Genomic DNA, 17909 nt, shown 5'->3' on the forward strand with positions numbered 1-17909 from the left:
TCCATGTCTCATATGTCTGTTTTCTTCATTTTTGGAGCAAGCGTTCCTAGGCACCCCGGCTCAAATTAAGGCGCCCCTAGCTTCCTTGACCCGTAATAGATCTTCCCTCCAACAGCCTCTCTTGCAAGTCCTGTATTGTTGGTTTGTTGCCCCTGCCCCCCTTTCCACTGCCCTCCATAGTCTGTTGCGCTTCCACGGCCCTTCCTGCCTGCTCAGTGTGGTTAAATTGTTGCCTTTGCACCCTCCTACCTGCCTTCAATTTTCAGAGTCCGTGCCCCTGGCCTCTGCCTCTCAACAGTATCCTAATGAACAACTAGATTGCTAACATTCTATATTTATTACAAAAGTGTGGAACGCCTGACATCATCTTGATGTAATCAAAACTGTAATACCTAGAGCATTTCCTTTAGAAATTACATATATGAGAGGGTCTTATTGGCATCAAAATTATGGTTAGTGCTCTAAAAGACTAAAATAAGGACATATTTTCTGAGTTTTCAAATAGCGACAAAGCACTTTTAAATTATTTGTTATCTTTATGTTTTTTTATCCAGTTGACCACTTGATTAAATGTTGCACTTAGGGGAGAGGATGTGGTGTTACTTCCAGAACTGCAGACTTTGCAACTGGGGAACCAGGTTGAAGTTTCTGCTTCAGCTCGACATTCTGTGATTCTGGTCAAATCACTTAGTCTCCCCATGTCTACAACCAAAATGAATTTGTTCTTGTGTGATGTAACCAATGCTCATGTAAAGCACTCCAATACCTGACAAGTCTGCACTATATAACACTGCAAAAACACAAAATAATAAGTGTTTTGCACACTTCTGTCATTGGGCTATATTTGGGCTACATCTGGGTGATTTTGGGCTACATTTGGGCTCTTTTGTCTCCGGTGGCCATCTTGGGAGATTTATTTGTTATGAAGTTTCCTAATTTCCTCATGTACTGCAGTCTCCTCAGTAGGAAATGCTTTCAGTTTTTTACTTTGATTCCATCATGAAGGTATTCAGATATGTCACACATTTGCCATAAATTCTGAATGTTAGCACTCTAGTTGCTCATTAGATCACTGTAGTAAAACTACTGCACCATGGAAGTCTGCTCCTGGTATTAAAAGTGCATATTTCAGTCTGCATGTCAGAATTTTTTAATGAAATAGAAGAGGATTTGAGAAGTCACTCAAAATGTGCCCTCATTTTCTTTCTTCAGCATTAATCATAATTTCTATGGCAAAATGAACCTCCTCATTGTGTTCCTTTTTAAATTAAATGTTTTAAGTGTTACCAGTTTATTCCAATCAAGATGGCTTCAGGTGTGCCATACTTTTGTCATAATGAAGACAGTAAGCGCTCTAGTTGTTTTTAAGAACATTCTGGGACATTCTGTCATTGGGCTATACTTGGGCTACATCTGGGTGATATTTGGGCTACATTTGGGCTCTTTTGTCTCTGGTGGCCATCTTGGGAGACTTATTTGTTATGAAGTTTCCTAATCTCCTCATTTACTGCAGTCTCCTCAGTAGGAAATACTTTCAGTTTTTTACTTTGATTCCATCAAGAAGGCATTCAGATGTGTCACACATTTGCCATAAATTCAGAATGTTAGCACTCTTTTTGCTCATTAGATCACTGTAGTAAAGCTACTGCTCACCAGGGAAAACTGCTGCTGGTATTGAAAGTGCATGTTTCAGTCTGCATGTCAGAATTTTTTAATGAAATAGAAGAGGATTTGAGAAGTCACTCAAAATGTGCCCTAATTTTTCTTTCTGCAGCACTAATCATACTTTTTATGGAAAAATGAACCCCCTCATTTTGTTCCTTTTTAAATTAAATGTTTTAAGAGTTACCACTTTAATCCAAGCAAGATGGCTTCAGGTGTGCCATACGTTTATCATAAGTAGGACTGTTAGCGCTCTAGTAGTTCTTTGGAACACTCTGGGAAGCTGCAGTAGAACACAAAGGAATCAACTGACAGTCTCTGCCCTTGTTGGATGTACATGTTTTACTGAGAATGTCAGACTTCATTCTCACATGACTGAGAAAGATAATGTGAATTTACAGAAAATAAGCTCTCAGTTTAGCCTATAGATCACCTTCCAAACCTCTGTGGTAAAAGCATGAGAAAATATTTTTCTCTCAATCATGATATCCCAGCAGAAGGCTTTTTCACATGGTGAAATCACCTTAGAACATACCACAATTCCTAAAATGAGTATGGTACCATCAACAAATGATTTATAATGTAACTAAAGTCTTAAAACCTTCTATTAACTGCAATGCTTTTTAATGAGGTGCTATCATGTATATTGGTCCCAAGATGGCTGCCAACACTTCTTGGATGAAGTGCTGACAGCCAATCAGATCTCAGGATGAGATGTGTGGTTAGGCTCCGCCCACAAATATATATGCTTTTAAATGCTATTTTCTCAGGAAATACTGAACAGATTTACACCAGACCTGCAAAAGGCACTTCCTTGACCTTATGGCTACCTCTCTGCCAAATTTCAAGTAATTCTGTTCAGCCGTTCGGGCTGTAGCTGTGTCTAAAGGTCCTATGGAAAAATGCATGGGGAAAACGCGTTTTGGGACCCCCCTTTTTTCTCGGCCCCTGCTTGACGAATCCCCCCGAGACTTTCAGGGTAGGAGCGGAGCGTAGCGCCCCACCTATTTTGAAAATTTCGCGAGGATTCGTCGACCGGCGCCAAAGTTATTCCAAATAGAATGTTGCGGATTTCCTATGGAAACAGGGTCCTAACTATAACTACCTACTGGCGACCGCCAGTAGGTAATATATATATATATATATATATATATATATATATATATATATATATCACCAGAAGATTTGCTCCGAATGCTCGAGGCCGCAACCCACTGCAGGTAAGGAACATCCTTTATTTAAACAAAGCAAACAGCCTTTGATTCAGTGTTTATCTCCATCAGCCAAATGTAAATGAGCTTAAAATACTACAAAGACCGGCGTGCATTGTGAAACAATTGACCTTGAAAAGCACACCGGAGGCTAATTGGGAACACTTGAAAGCACGCAGTGGCCTTTGCAGTTTGCTGAAAGATTTCCCGTTCGTGAATGAAAGCCTCTGAAGAAAGAGAGTGATTCTCTGAAACGCGTCAGGCTGATGGAGATAAACACTGAATCAAAGGCTGTTTGCTTTGTTTAAATAAAGGATGTTCCTTACCTGCAGTGGGTTGCGGCCTCGAGCATTCGGAGCAAATCTTCTGGGGATATATATATATATATATATATATATATATATATATATATATATATACATATATATATTATCTACTGGCGGTCGCCAGTAGATAGTTATAGTTAGGACCGAGTTCCCGAGGAAATCTGAAAATTCTATTTTGAATAACTTTGGCGCCGGTTGACGAATCCTCGCGAAAGTTTCAAAACTAATGGGGCGCTCCGCTCAGCTCCTACCCTGAAAGTCTCGGTGTGATTCGTCAAGCGGGGGCTGAGAAAAAAGGGGGGTCCCAAAACGCATTTTCCCCATGCATTTTCCCATAGGACCTTTAGTCGAAGGTACAGCCCGAACGGCTGAACAGAATTACTTGAAATTTGGCAAAGAGGTAGTCCTCAGGTCAGGCATGTGCCTTTTGCATATATGGTGTCAATATGTTCAGTAGTTCCTGAGAAAATTGCAGTTAAAAGTACATAAATATCTATAGGCGCGCACCGTGCGCGCACCGTGCGCACGGTGCGCAGCTAAAAGTACATAAATATCTATAGGCGCACACCGTGGCGCACCGTGCGCGCACGGTGCGTGCACCATAACGTGCGCGAGCTTAATTCTGATTGGTGGTTAGATGTCAGTCAACATTCGAATCGGTCGAAATCAGGAAGTGTCGGACGCCATTTTGTGTGTGGCAGTGAAAAACAAAGGTGGAGAACGTGAAAAGGGGGCAGGGTAGAGAGTTCCTGACCCCCTAGCCTTTGTCAGGGGGTCCCTGAAGGACCCCGAAGGGTGAAAAAACCATTTTATTTTATTTTTTAAAAATCGCGGGGTGCACGCATTAAAAAAATAGAATTAAAAATCAAGTTTAAGTGTTTAGATGTTGGTTGGCTCTAAAAAGAGCCGTTGTGTTCATTGAGTGAAAAGGGGGCAGGGTAGAGAGTTCCTGACCATCTAGCCTTTGTTAGGGGGTCTCTGAAGGATCCCGAAGGGTGAAAAAAACATTTTACTTTTTTTCAAAAATTCGCGGTGTGCGCGCACAGTGCGCGCACGGCGGCAAAAAATTCGTAAAAAAAATAGAATTAAAAATCAAGTGGGCTCTAAAAAGAGCTGTTGTGTTCATTGAGTGTTTTTTGGTACCTACAAGTAAGTACCGATGCACAGTCTAAAGTTCTAGAGAGAAGACTCTGTTCCCTTCATCTGTGAAATGTACACCGTCTCCTCTATAAATGCCTTGCATGTTGTAACACAAGTTGTTGTGGTATATAGAACCCATACCATAGTCTCTGAGGAAAGCAGACTTATTGAAGTGCTTTCTTGCTTTCTCAATCTGCGGACAATATTGGTTGGACCAGTTCCACTTTTGCCTTTGGCATATATTAGAATATACAAAGGTAGTTTGTGGAAAAAGTGACATCAATTGCACAAAGGTGTCCTTAACAAGCATTTCCAGACCTACCCCAGTTAAAGTGCCTAGGTCATTTCCACCACAGTGCACAATTATAAGGTTAGGCTGTGGGAGATGTAGAAAGGATTTCACCAAAGGCATTAATTGGTGCCACTTTAACCCTCTCTGATCGATCCATTTAATGTCTACATTTGGCAAAGCAAGGTCTTTCACAATACCTCTTTTTTCTGCATACTTTTCACTCCAGAAGACATAGCTATGACCTACAATCCACACTGTGAACATCTTTCAAGGAGATCTGGATGCACTCAGAAGGTGTCTTTCAGTAGAATGGCAATATGAAAAGAAAGATAGTTGTAAAATGGAGGCTTACATACTTTTTTTTAATAAAAAGAGCTCATTGGCTGTTTCAGAACATTCAACACTAAAAACTAGGCTGTATGTTTAAATTTTTAAAAGCATGTTTTGTATTGGTTCAGAAAAATGTGTTCCCACAGAACATTACTTTGGATTTGCTGTTAGGTTTGAAAAGTCAAGCACTCTTGCTCTTTGGATTAGAAACATTTTGTGCTGAACTTCTGACCTCTCTGCTCACACCAGTGTTCCATGACCTGTTGCTATGCTAGCAGGCAGAAGTCATGTTGGGGGTAGGAATCATTTGGAAAGGGTTGAAATTTGCAACCAATAGAAATGTGTGTTTCCATTTGAAAAAATGTGGGAAGCAATGTGATTTGAAGTTAACATGTATATGTGTGAAAAAAGAGAGGGAATGTTTGCCATTTACTGGTTCTGGTGAGAGGTGTACAGCTCAGAGATTCTGGCTCTGATAATCTGCTGTGTGAGTGCCACATTTCTTTCTCAACTAACTACTTTTAAAGGTGAGTTATGAATTTGAGAGGGGATATATGTGGTGCATTTTGATATAAATAATAGAAATGTGTTTCTTCTTTTAAAGTTGTGTTTTACATTTTATGTTTTGGAAGATATGTAACTGCCTTGAACTTGTAAGATATTATGGAGTATGTCTTCACCATAAGTTAAGGTGTACTGGTATCACTCAGGAATACTGTTTTGTGCCTAGAATCACATCATGAGTCTGTGTGCACACAGGAATTGTTGTCAGAGATTTAATTCGTGTTGGTCTTGTTCTGTAAGACTTGCATTCGCAGGAAAGGGGCAGCTTGTTTTCTTGAACTGTGATGGTTAGCATTCACCACAAATCAACATCTCACAAATGAGAGGCAAATGCTAACACATTTGAAATCAACATGGTAGATTTTCCTTCCACTCCTGCAATGGGTGAGGTAGTTCCTACATGTTCAAAACTCCAATTAACCCTTACCACACATGTACTCTTACATACATCTCTGCAGTCTTCATGCAGTTGTGCAAGCGTCCATGCAGATCTCTCTTGCACCTGACAGTACACAGTCTCCAGAAGCACACTCTTAGCACACAGGCAGCTGATTTCCCTGCACTCCCATGCTTACTATTCAGCACTGTGTGGTATTTCAGATAGCAGTGTGTAACGCTAACACATTCAACGTCACCAAGCCTCATTTCCTTTGCTCTTGTCTAATCACTCACCCAGGTTCCAAATGCTCATGGTCTGAAGTAGCTGTTAGGACATGTGCTCCTTTCTGCCTCTCTAAACTATAAGGAAAATATGTCAGACTGTTACAGTAATTATCACTTGCTCTATCACAGTAGTAAATGTGCTTTGAAATTGCCAATCAAATATCGTTTTCTGCCTAGAATCACACCATGAGTCTGTGTGCACACAGGAATTGTTGTCAGAGATTTAATTCGTGTTAGTCTTGTTCTGTAAGACTTGCATTCGCAGGAAAGGGGCAGCTTGTTTTCTTGAACTGTGATGGTTAGCATTCAGCACAAATCACTATTTCACAAATGAGAGGCAAATGCTAACACATTTGAAATCAACATGGTAGATTTTCCTTCCACTCCTGCAATGGGTGAGGTAGTTCCTACATGTTCAAAACTCCAATTACCCTTACCACACATGTACTCTTACATACATCTCTGCAGTCTTCATGCAGTTGTGCAAGCGTCCATGCAGATCTCTCTTGCACCTGACAATACACAGTCTCCAGAAGCACACTCTTAGCACGCAGGCAGCTGATTTTCCTGCACTCCCATGCTTACTATTCAGCACTGTGTGGTATTTCAGATAGCAGTGTGTAACGCTAACACATTCAACGTCACCAAGGCTAATTTCCTTTGCTCTAGTCTAATCACTCACCCAGGTTACACATGCTCATGGTCTCAAGTAGCTGTTAGGACATGTGCTCTTTTCTGCCTCTCTAAACTATAAGGAAAATGTGTCAGGCTGTTACAGTAATTATCACTTGCTCTACCACAGTAGTAAATGTGCTTTGAAATTGCCAATCAAATATCATTTTCTGCCTAGAATCACACCATGAGTCTGTGTGCACACAGGAATTGTTGTCAGAGATTTAATTTGTGTTGCTCTTGTTGTGTAAGACTTGCACTCGTAGGAAAGGGGCAGCTAATATGATAGGATTTGAAAAGCTCAAAAAAAATATAGTAATATATTTAAATTACATAACGGTATTTTTTTTTAGTTTCTTTTAGGTATTGCTGAACAACACTGAAATAAATTAAACATGCCTATAAAATCAAGAAAGAGAAAAGAACAGCAAAATCATCTATATTTGAAGAAAACTGGACGACACAAATTAGTTGAAGAACCTCATGTTGGAAAAAAGAAAAAGTCTTCTGGTAAGCAGACAAAGGATTTTTTTAAAAATATCCTCAAACATAGAATACATGTAAAAAATACATGCACTGCAAATAGTTTTTCAAGTAGAAAACAACAAGACAATACAAAGAAAATACTAAATGCTAATGTACAATCAGAAGCAAGAAAGAATGACTTAAAAAGAAAAACAGAATTTCAAAACATTCGTAGAAAAATGTCTCAGAGAAGAGTGATGTTCAATTTGCCAAAGGATGTGAAAAAATATAGGAAGAAAGCAAAATTTTATAAAAAAAAGAAACATATTGAATCAATTGTTGCAAAGGCTTTGGAATTAAAAAGAAAACTGTTAATTTTAATTTTGAACAGGATCCGTACATTAGATAAAATAGTCAATGTAATGAAGTCAAAAAGCAAAAGGAAAAGAGTAGTGAAAAAAAATAACTTTTGTAAAGAGAATGGAAGCATAGTTCAAGTACATTTTTTAATGAAGAGAGTTATCTTCAAAGTAATAGTTTGCTGCATTCAGTTGACACCAGTGGTCGAGCATATGAAGTTAAAGATGGTTGTATAAGGAGAAAATGGTTCCAAGAAATGAGGAAGAAGTGTTAGCTGATGAGGTTATGGGGAAACGTCCTAAAGCCCCAGTGTACACTTGGAATTGTAGTAGTATTTGAACTGTACGACAAGAATCTATTGATAAATTACGTGACTTTCTAAGAGAATATAGTAAAAAAAGTGTTAAACAGAAGATTAATGTGCTTCAAAGACTAGATCCATGCAGAGTGAGAAAGAATACTGGTTTGCAAGGACATTCTCTGGCTTGTCTTTCTAGGAAAGTTTGTCAAAGTGTTTTTCACCATTTTAGGATGCTGGCAGTACATCATACTGAAATGAGAAAGTTTGTGAGAAGATTGTATTTTGCTAAAAGTCCAGCACTAAAGTTAAATGAGTTGAATAATGCTTTGTTCCGTGGATTTGTATCAGATGTAGAGAAGGTTACTGATGATATTCAGTTTTGTTACTTTGGTCCAGAGCAAGAAAGTGCAGGAATTGACACAGTTATTGAGGAAAATGTGGAAGAGAATGTAGAACTCACTGTTAGTAAAAATTTTGACTATCAAATGACAAAATTTACTATCATCTCTAAAGAAAGACCAAATATTACTTGTATTTGTTGCCAGAGAAGCCATTATAAAACTCAAACAAGGAATGTTGATCTCTATAAAAAAAAGTGAAAAAGAAAATAATTATGAGTGGAAGGATTTTGCTACATATTTATTTCTGGAAAATTGTTTTGATTTGGGTGAAGATCATTTGGAATCTCAATTGATTAATCTGATGGCTTGTCAGCGTGGAACTAATAAATATTGGTACCGACACCATGGAGAATTGAAATGTATGTTACGGAATTTAGGAACTCCTACATGGTTCCTTACCCTAAGCTGTGCTGAGTACGCTTGGGATGATTTACTGGATTTTCTTCGAGAGGCAAATTCAAATATTGAAAACATCCAATACAAGACAGCAGGAGAATTGTGCTCATTGGATCCGGTTAATGTTTGCAGATATTTCAATCATAGATTTGAGGCTATGATGTCCTTCATCTGCAATAAAAAAAATCCACCTCTTGGAGAAGTTGTGGATTTCTTTTGGAGAAAAGAGTACCAAGCAAGAGGTGCTCCTCATATTCATATGCTGTTGTGGATCAAGGATGCCCCAAAATTTGGAACAGATTCTGATGATGCAGTTTTATCTTTCATTGAAGAATATGCAATATGTGCTATACCTAAAAGCACAGAAGAAAAAAACTTAAAAGAGCAAGTTTTACGTTTCCAAAGTCATCGGTGTGGAAAATACTGTCGACGAAAGTACAAGAGTAAAGATAAATTCTACACAAAATGTCGATTTGGATTTCCACGACCTTTTCTTTCAAAAGGAAGAGTAAACAGTTTTATGTCAGCTGTGCGACATACCATTACAAGAAAATCTCCTAAAAATACCCACAACCTAAGAAGAAAAAAAGAGTCAAAATATATAAATGACTACAACCCAGTCATTTTATCCATGTGGAATACTAACATGGATATTCAGTATGTAGCTGACAATTCTATTGCTGTTGCTCGGTATGTCACATCTTACATCACTAAATCTGAGAAAACGGAATTGAAAGAAATGTGGGAAGAGATTTCTCACGAGAAGACTGTCAGTAAAAAGCTATACAGTTTCAGTTTAAAGATGTTATCTCATTGAGAAATTGGGTCATACGAATGCTCAGATAGGTTATCATCTGCAAGTCTGTACTCCAAATCCAGAAGAATAATTTGGGTAAGTTTAGGCCTTGCAGGAATGCGAAATTGGGTACTGAAATCTATTCGAGAAATTGAATGTTTAGCAGAGAACGAACCAGAAAGTACAGACATTTTGAAAACAAATATGTTGGACACATATTACCCAAACAGAAGTCATCATCTTGAGAACATGTGTCTCTATGAAGTGCTGCAGAACTACATTTATAAACGGAATGCCACAGAAGACATCAACAATGGAAAATATAAAGTCATTGGTGAGGAAGGATGTTTGGTGAAACAAACAAAAGGAAGTTTGATTAATCACAGGAAGCTGAGTTGCGACACTACTGACAAAAAGGAATTTTACTACTTAGCACTTTTACAGCTGTTTAAACCATGGCGTTCAGAGGATGAATTACTTGGAGATTTTCAGAGCTATGAAGATTCCTTTAATGCATGCAAAGATAACATAGAATGCAGTACTTTCTCAAATTATGTACAAATGTTAAATGAAGAAATTGAACAAGAAGCTACAATTGCAGCTGAAGTAGCTAGAGACAGTTCTCAAGACAGTCAAAGTTCTGGTACGCTCAGTCAAGATCCCCTAGGACAACCAATCGTAGAAAATGAAGCTGCAATAGCCATGACTGAAGTGGAAACAGCTATGAATCAAGCTCAGGAAGATTTAATAGACTTACCAAATTTGGAACAACAACTGAATGATGAACAACAACAAATTTATGAAGAAGTCACCAAACAAATTGATCATGGATTACTACATAAAAATAAAGAGTGCTCATGCACATCATTTGAACCAATCAGAATGTATGTGAGTGGACAAGCTGGAACTGGAAACAGTTTCTTAATTAATTCTTAATTAAAGTAATTAGAAGCTACAGAAAAAAACTGATTCAACTTTGTCTTGTGTTGTTACTGCTCCAACTGGGTTAGCAGCATATAACATAAAAGGAATTACCTTACATCGTTTGCAAATGTTACCAGTAGAGCATGAGAACAAAATAGAATACCACAAGCTAACAGGAGAAGCATGTTTTGAAGTTTCAAGAGTGTTGAAGAAAATGAAAGTTCTCATTATTGATGAGGTAAGCATGCAGCAAATTCTAAAGACAGACTATGACGTGTTATTTGGAGGAAAACATGTTATAGTTTTTGGGGATCTACTGCAGCTCACTCCAGTTAAAGGACAACCAGTATTTAATACTCTTACACATGAAGACACGAAAAAGTCGTTAGGAAGTATAGGTAATGTGAATATTTGGTCATACTTTGAGTACAAAGAACTCATTACCAATATGCGGCAAGCAAATTATGATGATTATGCAAGTATTCTCAAAGATATCAGAATTGGACTACTCACAGAAAATGGCAGAAAAGCTTTACATAGTCAATTGCTATGTAATTTGTTTCCAACAGAACAAATAGTTCCAGAGAAAATATACAAGAAAATTGCAGAAAAAAATACTGTAATCTGCTTAATGCCAACACTACATGAATGCTCTATATTCAATTAAGAACTTTTGAAATTGGAAAATGAAGAGATTATGAAAATGGAAGCCGTGGATAAAATACAGCATGAAGGAATAACTATTACATTGACAGGCAAATTGAAAACAAAATTGGATTCTCTAGAGAAAAACATATCAAAAACAGCTGGTTTAGAAAAGAATCTTTATGTATGTATGAACTGTCAAGTAATTTTAAGACGTAATTTGGATGTAGAAAAAAGTTTAGTGAATGGAGCTATGGGTAAAGTTGTGGGTTTTGTTAACTACCAGAAAAAAGATGGAATTGAATTTTTAAAAATAAAATGTTATCAGATTGAAGAGGTTAAATACATTAGTTGTTGTTCAGTTTGTTTTTTGCTTGTGAAAGACTTATATGTACGTAAGAAGCAGTTTCCGTTTTCTCTAGCATATGCTGTAACTATTCACAAATCTCAAGGATTAACTGTAGATAGTGCTTTTGTAAACATTGGATCTAGTGTGTTTAAAGAAGGTATAGCATATGTTGCTTTGTCACGAGTGAAATCATTATCTGGTTTATTCATGATAGACTTTGATGATTCAAAAGTTAGTGCTGATGCAAATTGTGTAAAGGAGTATAATAGATTAAGAAGAAGCTATGCTCCTCCTTTAGGTCAGTATCCTGTGTTTGAAAAACGTGTTGTTTGTCGGAAAAGCAGAATTGAGAATATCTGTAATGAGGATGTACAGAAGAGAAAACAAAAGGAGAGTGATGTGATTGCAAGCAAAAAGAAAAAGGACAATGTTGAAGAGGTTGTTGGTTGTCATTTTGAAAATAGCTCTGGTGTCAACTGCTACGCTAATGTAGTGCTGAATGTTGTATTTTATCTTGAAAGTTTGCAAGAGCAGATAATACTAAATCATGAAAAAAGATTTTGTTCTCTGCTGAGTTTCCTTTATGAGAAGCTGAGTAATGATAACACTAAAATAGAAAGTGCTGCTGATGTTAGAAATCTTTTAGATGTATGTTCTGGATGTACACAGTTTACTGAAAATGTCCAGCAAGATGCACTGGAATTCTTAATGTATATGCTTATGGTACTGGAAGATGAAGGGGTAGAAATAGAAAATATGTTTGGTCTCTCTTCTAAATGGGAACATTGTTGTGAAAACTGTATGAACACATGCAGCACTAATGTTGATTCTGAAAGGTTCATACATTTAACAGTACCAGAGAGTAAATCAGTGACTTTTAGTAAATTAGTTAAAGATGCAAATCACAACATGGAATGTTCTCAATGTAAATCAGAAATGTTATCAACGTTATTTTTAAATAAATATGGACAGTATATAATTTTAATGATGCAGCGTTGTAGAGCTGATGGAACTAAATTGGGCACTTTAATAAAGAAGTTTAAAGGAAATCAATTATCAATATCAGGAAAGACTTTTGTTGCAGTTGCAATAATTTTCCATGATGGACCTTCTATAACTTCTGGTCATTACACAGTCTAAAATGTGAAAAAGGCTGGACACTGTGTAATGATTCTCAATTGATTTTCAAGCAACGTTTGCCTGCAGAATTACCAAATACGTACTTAATTTTTCTAAAACCAAAATTTTAGATACAAATTGCAGCATCTGAAGAACCATTATTTCGATTTTATAGGATTACCATTGAATATTTCACCTAAAAGGGGTTTAAAAATTACCATTTGGCCTCATGGAAAGGTAAATGTTTCTATTGTGGACTTCTTTGACAGATATTATTTTGGTGTATGTGCTTAAGCAACAAGATTTACAGACGTTATTTATTGCAAATAGTTATTGTTCTTAGAAGATATTTTTAATATATATGTTACATTTTTATCAAGGTATGTTTTACTGAGGATAGATTCAGGGCTTTTTTAAACAATCTTTCAGATTGTTTATTTTTTTGCCCGCTGTTAAGTGATGAATGCAATTGATATCACTATTTTCAGTTAAATTCAATATATTCTGAAAACAGCAAAAAAAGGGCAAAAAATTACTTTGTTAAATATAAAAATATGTGTACTGTATTCTAAAATGTATTGTTAAATATTACTACTTTTTTTCTTTTTTTTCAGATCGAGAAAGAAATTTTAGGAAATTGAATCCTTTTTTCTTGCAATTAAAAAAAAACATTTATTTCTAATTAAGTTATTTTGTTGGTCAGGTAAGTTTAAAATATCTGTATTTCTCACACCTTCACTTTCATGCTCCCTTTTGTTCACTTCTCCTCACTCTGCTTTTCTCATTCCCCTTCTCTCTCTCTTCTTCCTTTACTGCTCTTTCGTAACTCCCTCACTCCTTCTCTACTACTCCCCTAGGTTTACTGCCTCCATCACTATTTTTTCAACCATGTGTCTCTCCCTGTCTCCATATGTCTCAGTCATTCTAACTGCCTTACTCCTTCTCAGTTCCTTGCTCTCTGTCTCTGTTTCTGTCTCTCTCCCTTTGTCTGTCTTACCCTTAATTTCCTTAACATCTCTGGGGCAGATTTACAAGCCCCCTGCGCCACCACTACGTCACTTTTCATGACAGACTGGTGGCGCAGGGGGCTCCTCCATATTTACAAGGAGAGGAACAGTCACCCTGCGTGACTTTTCCTCTCCTCGTAAATACAGTCACTTCACACGCAGCACTGTGCGTTGAAGAAGCGTTCAATGGGTGTTGTTGTGGGTGTTCCCACGCAACACCCATAGAACTAGACACATCTCCAGATTTACGAGAAATCGTAACTCTGGAGATGCGTGTGAATGCTACGCCACCCTAGAGGTGGCGTACCGAGGCACAACGAGGAGAAATGTTTTCATTTCTCCTTGTTTTTTCCTCTTTCAGTGCGTGCTGCATGCTACAGCACGCATTGAAAGAGGAAAAAGCCTCTTGTGATTGTTTTTGTGCAGGAAGGTGTCCCTTCCTGCAGAATAACAATCTCCCCACCACGCAGGCATCCTTGCAGCATGGTGCAAGGGACCCTGCGCTGGCGCATGGCTGCAGTTTGTGCGCCAGCGCTGGGGAAGCATAGAGATGCGATATATTCTTGTAAATATGTTGCATCTCTGTGCTTCGAAACTAACGCAGCACGGCGCAGCAAAATTACTTGCTGCACCGTGCTGCGTTAGTTTGTTATAAATCTGCCCCTCTGTTTCTACCACTCCTCCTCTCTCCATCACTCATTTTCCAACTATGTTAATTTTTTAACCTTCTCCGTCATTCTCATTCCCTCACCTTCCCTAACTGTCATTATCCTTTACTCATAGTCACTCCTATTCTCCTACTTCACTTCCTCCTGTCTGTATCTCACACCCCTTCACCTTTTCGCATTCTTTCCTTCACTCTCCCTCACTCTGCTTTGCTCATTGAAATCCTGACTCCCTTTCTATCACTCCAGTTTCCTAAATCCCTCCATCCCCTCACTCCCCATCTCTCGCTTTCTCTTACCCCCTTTTTTAATCCTCATACCTGTTATCTCACCATCACTCCACTTCTCAAACTTTCAATCCCTCTCCCCTGCTGTACTTCATCCACTTCGTCTGTTACTCCCTTTTCCTATCTCCGTCCCTTACTCCCCTTTTCTCACTCCCCCCTCCCTCTCTCTCCATTACTCACTGCCATTCCCTTACTCATTCACTCTTCTTACCTGTATCCTCTACCCTTAGTCCTTTTGTTGCAGTCAGTCTTTCACTTCCCTTTCATGACTGATTATACTTTCCTTTTCTCACTCATTCTGTCAGTCCTTTCCTCCTCTTCACTCAGTCATTTCAATCATTTCAATCATTCATGTATACACTACACATTCATTCAATAAAATTACAACACAGTATATTAGGAATATAGCTCTTCTTGGAGAAGTGAAGTGAGTTCTGAAAAGAACTGTTTTTTTTGTCTTTTTTGTTTTGTATTATTTTTTAGTTTTTTTAAAAATTTGGTATTTTTTATGTTTTTTTTAGAGCAGCAAAAAAAAACAGGGAATGAAAAACTGTTCAACAGGAACAAAAAAAAAATTGAAAAAATTATAGGGTGGAGCATGTGTGCTGCAGGATTTTGTTCTCTATTAAGTTGATGCTGCTCTCACCATAACAGATAACAACATTGCACACATTGCACCGTATATGAACCTTCTGGAACAGAGGGTGGATATCCAGAGGTCTTGAAGCAGGTGAATCTGCGGCCGCAGATGATGTGCTCGGCTGAGCTCCTGGAGGGTTGGCTCTTGTGGCTCTTGTAGATTCACGAGCATAAGCCACTGGATGCACTTTTTGGAAATGCCTTAACATAGAATAAATACTAAAGGAGTATTTTTTTGGGGATCTCCTCTAGATAGGACAACTCCACAAACAGTGCAGGTGACTTTTGGGGCATTCACCTTCTTCTGCCCCTCTGGAAAAGTAAAGAACTTCCATATGAATGAGTCCTTTTGTTTCCTCTGGGTTGGTGGCACAAAGGTCTCCTCTTCACTCTCTGTAGAAGATTGCTGCTCTGCCATTTTCACGTAGTGGAAAAGCTGTTGAGCTCCTTCTCCCAGGAAATAAGAGGAAATAATGAGGGGAGTGGCTGTGGTGTTTGAAGATTCTGGAACTGAAACTACTATGAACCAATGAAAAGTGTTGTTTCGTAATCACATGACTTGCCGTGCGCGCACGCATGCGCACACGGAGCACGCACGGAGCACGCACGCATGCGCGCACGGTGCACGCATGGAGCACGCACGCATGCGTACACGGAGCACACACGCATGCGCACACGGAGACGGTGAAAAAACCCCCAAAAAAATGTTTAGAAGTTTATGGAAGATATTAACTATGCTGTTCAACTTTATCCAAATTAAAAAAAAAGAGCTGAGCCATTCCATATTACAGGATACAATCAATCTATAACTATATATATAGGTAGTTTATTGTAAAATAAATATATAAAAAATATAATAATACATACATAAATTAGCATTTAAAAAAACTTGCAAATTCAGTAAAAAAAACATAGGTTTCACACACATTATAGTTAGGAATTAGCATTTAAAAAACCTTTGAAATTCACTGAAAAAACATAGGTTTCACACACGTTATAGTTAGGAATTAGCATTTAAAAATCCTTTGAAATTCACTGAAAAAACCATAGGTTTCACACACGTTATAGTTAGTAATTAGCATTTAAAAAACCTTGCAAATTCACTGAAAAAAACATAGGTTTCACACACGCTATAGTTAGGAATTAGCATTTAAAAACCTTGCAAATTCACTGAAAAAACCATAGGTTTCACACATGTTATAGTTAGCTGGACATTTCACTCGTACAAAACCATTGAAATTCCCCCGTTATAGTTAGTTCAGCTAACTATAACTCACGCGACCGCAATCCACTGCTGATGACGCCACATATTACATCACTCAAGACATGGTCAGTGACATCACTCATGACATCACTGATGACATCTCAAATGACATCACTGATGACATCACTGATGATCTCATCCATGTGATAAATTACCACATCTTCTCACACCCTAATATAACCTTTGATACACCGACTCAAAATTTCAGAGTTCCATTCTCAAAACCATACATACTCCAATACCAATAACTACATACCCACTTTTTAACTCTTAGGTCTACATACACCTCCACTCATTCACCTGTACAGTCACTCATACTTACAGTCACTCCATACAAGACTATCATATGCATTTATACACCTATATAGACACTCACACACGACCAATCATCCATTGAGGTACTCTCACACCTAGTCAGTCATGCAAATAATCACACTCCCATTTACTCACCTATGCGTTTATACACACTCAAGTTCACTTACTCATAAAAATAGTACCACATTCTTACGCTCTAATAGAATCATTGATACAAGCACACACTCATCCATACAGTCACTCTCACAATCACACACTCTCACATCTACCCACTTATATACTCTTACACGCATATATACTGCCTTTCACATATGTAGTTAGTCACAAATGTACCACTGAGATATACATTCAATCCCTAACACACCCATACATACACTCACTCAACCATACAGTTCATCACAGATGCACTCTTAAAACCATGCACCCACTGAATCACCCACTCACACATCTAGTCACAGAGTAACACACACCCTACCCGCACAAACACTCAGGAACCCATACAGATACTCAGACAAGCAATCAATAACTCATATAGACACTCATATAGCTATTCACAAAACCATGCAGCCACTTATACACCAACATACAGACATATACAGACATTTACACAGTTTAGTCACTAGTCTGCAGTAAGATACATTTAATGACTCACTTATAGAGTCAGTTACGGACCACAGAAAATCATCCATTTACACATTTGTACACCCACTTAATCTTCAACAGGCCTTTCCCTATATATATTAAACATATTAAAATTGTTCAGAAACACATACTCAATGGATGATGTCATCAGTGATGTCATCAGTGATGTCATTTGAGATGTCATCAGTGATGCCATGAGTGATGTCACTGACCATGTAATAAGTGATGGAATATGTGACGTCATCAGCAGTGGATTGCGGTCGCGTGAGTTATAGTTAGCTGAACTAACTATAACGGGGGAATTTCAATGGTTTTGTACGAGTGAAATGTCCAGCTAACTAAAACATGTGTGAAACCTATGGTTTGTTCAGTGAATATATAAATATATATATATTCAACTTTCTTTCCCTCGGTACAGCCGCCGCTCACCAAACCAACGGGTGCGTCGTCATGAAGGACCACCAAGGCAGGGTC

The sequence above is a fragment of the Triturus cristatus genome, chromosome 8 (genome assembly GCF_964204655.1).
Source record: "Triturus cristatus chromosome 8, aTriCri1.1, whole genome shotgun sequence".
NCBI lineage: Eukaryota > Metazoa > Chordata > Amphibia > Caudata > Salamandridae > Triturus > Triturus cristatus.